This window comes from Phaseolus vulgaris, chromosome 4 (genome assembly GCF_000499845.2).
Source record: "Phaseolus vulgaris cultivar G19833 chromosome 4, P. vulgaris v2.0, whole genome shotgun sequence".
Taxonomy (NCBI): domain Eukaryota; kingdom Viridiplantae; phylum Streptophyta; class Magnoliopsida; order Fabales; family Fabaceae; genus Phaseolus; species Phaseolus vulgaris.
In genome coordinates, this window is record NC_023756.2 from 21,348,565 (window position 1) to 21,351,088 (window position 2,524).

The 2,524-nt window shown below is 37.2% G+C and overlaps 1 long non-coding RNA gene across 1 annotated transcript; it reads right to left on the reverse strand.

Annotated features, from left to right (window-relative positions):
• Window positions 1-466: 466 nt before the first annotated feature.
• Window positions 467-1,641, reverse strand: LOC137837435 (uncharacterized). Its single transcript, XR_011085458.1, has 3 exons — window positions 1,540-1,641; window positions 987-1,460; window positions 467-737 (listed from the first exon to the last, which is right to left on the reverse strand). It is a non-coding gene; the product is annotated as an uncharacterized lncRNA (long non-coding RNA).
• Between the last annotated feature and the right edge of the window lie 883 nt (window positions 1,642-2,524).

Here is a 2,524-nt window from a genome sequence, read left to right on the forward strand (position 1 = left end):
GTTCCTCCACATGTTGGTGTTCAGAGGCAAGGCAACAAACTAACTAATGCAAGTCAGTAAAAATTATTAGTCAGATACATATATGGCCGTGCAGTTAACTTTTCTTTGTAATATGAATTATTAAGCAAGCCATCTACTACAGGGCTCACTCATCATACAAGCCCCATAAAGATGCTGAGGAGAATAAAACAAGTTTTCGCCAAAAATAAAAGGAAAAAAGAAAAGGATAAAGGGGGTTTATAATGGCCAACAACAAATTGTAAAAGTCAATTCAAGCAAGCCACTCTTCACATTTTTCTTAGGGTGGCGTTAAGAGTTTGATCACCATAATCAAAATGCAATTATTTGGCCTTAGAAACAGTACCATTCCAGTACCATGAAATCCCATGAGTTACTCAACTCTGTACCATGATTCAAAACTGAGGAGAATCGACCCGAATTTACAGATCCATGCATAATCCAAATATAAAACAATACCATCTCTAATTTTTGGATTGATTTCCACAGTTAATCTAATTACACCAAAATGAAGAAGTTTGTGATTGAACATTGAAAGGCAATGACACTTGCCAAATGTTTTAAGCAAAGATAGATGTCACAACCCAAAACAGAAAAATTGCAAAATTGCAATATTTTCCCAAAACAGAAAAATGAGAGATATTGCATGAACACACTGCCAATAAGATACTTACCCAAAATTGCAATCCTTTTTCCCTTGCTTATATCACGAACTTTTACTGCATGAACACACTCACTCATCACAACATTACCAAGAAGATAAAAACATGCACATCACAACACTACCAATAAGATAAAAACATGCTCATCACAACACTGCCAAGAAGATAAAAACATGCAAAGAGTCATGCATGCAATGTGAGTAATACATAAATGACTCAACCTCTCCATGTCTTTCTATAGAATTGCATAAATTCTTGTCAAGGAAACTACAAACCAAACTTAAGAAAGGTTTTAAGAAAACTTACAAAATGATGAACTCAAGGCAGGGGTTGATCATCAAGGTTCCGAGCATAGTGAGGGTGAACCTGACTTGTGCATGTTGAGGTGTCAAGTTGTTGCCGCTCCATCATCATGGTTAATTTTTGCTCCATGAACTTTATTTTATCCTCTAACATTGCACACTTTTGATTTGCTTGAGCAGCTATTTGAGTTGCTTGGTCGACTCTTTCATTTGCTTGCATCACTTGTTGATGAAGTTGTTCATTAAGAGAAAAGTAATCACTAGAAGGAGAAAATATTGAAGGTTGGGTTAGGAAAGACACTCCATGGCGAATGTTGGAAGCCAAGTCTGCAGTGCCATAACATCGACCTCTACTCTTGCCTCCAGCAACATCCTTCCAGCATTGAAGTTTTGTTGTTGGATTGATCGGTTGGCAGTTGGAAGATGATCCTTCAGAGTTGTCTGATTGGAGGGCTTTCAATCGCTCATGGTAAGTTTCCTAGTTCATTGTGAAAATTGTAAGTGGGGCAATACTAAGGAATATAAATCATGTATAGAAAAGTAGAGCAATAACTTACATAAGTCTGTTTGGCACGACTATCTACCCAAAGTCCATCCTTCTTAGTGTGTGTGGCCATGAATAATTCATCAGGTTCAACCGGCCGACCAAATTTCCGTTCCTGAAATAAATGAAATGGTTACCAACTTTAGATATTATCTACTAAATTTAAGCTTATGCAACGAAATATAGATACTTACTAGGCTCAATACTATGCAGACTCCCTTTATCAATGTTTGCACACCTGGCAATATTAGAGGCATATCCATCAGGTATTTTTAACTCTGTAATCCATTTATAAATTGATTTTGCATCTTTTTTTTGTGAAAGTGTAGTTTGCCTTTGGCTTTCCTAACTTCCCATTTTGTAACTGAACCAATTCCAAGTCACCACGTGCACAAAATTCAGCAACATCCATTCTTGCCTTGTGATTGTCCTTTGTTTTATCCTTGACATCCATCACAGTATTGAAGACATTATCAAAAAAGTTTTTTTCAATGTGCATGACATCAAGATTGTGTCTTAGCAAATTGTGTTTCCAATATGGCAGATCCCAAAAGATTGATCTTTTTGTCCAATTATGATATTGTCCATACCCTAATAAAGTATCAAATGGACCATCAGTCACCTTTGGAAAGTCTCGAATAAATTCCCACAATTGCTCTCCGTTTAGGAAATTAGGAGGCCCATCCAACTCAATCCTGTTTTTCGTAAATCTCCTCTTGCTTCTCCTAAATGGGTGATCAGTAGGCAAGAATCGACGATGACAATCAAACCAACTACTTTTACCACCATGTGGTAATGTCAAAGCTTTCGTGTCCTCCATACAATGAGGACATGCTAATTTCCCTTTAGTCCCCCATCCTGACAACATGCCATAAGCTGGAAAATCATTGATTGTCCACATCAAGCAAGCTCGCAGGACAAAGTTTTCTCTTGTAGAGATGTCATATGTCATGACACCTTCATTCCACAATTGGTTAAGATCATCAATAAGAGGTTGC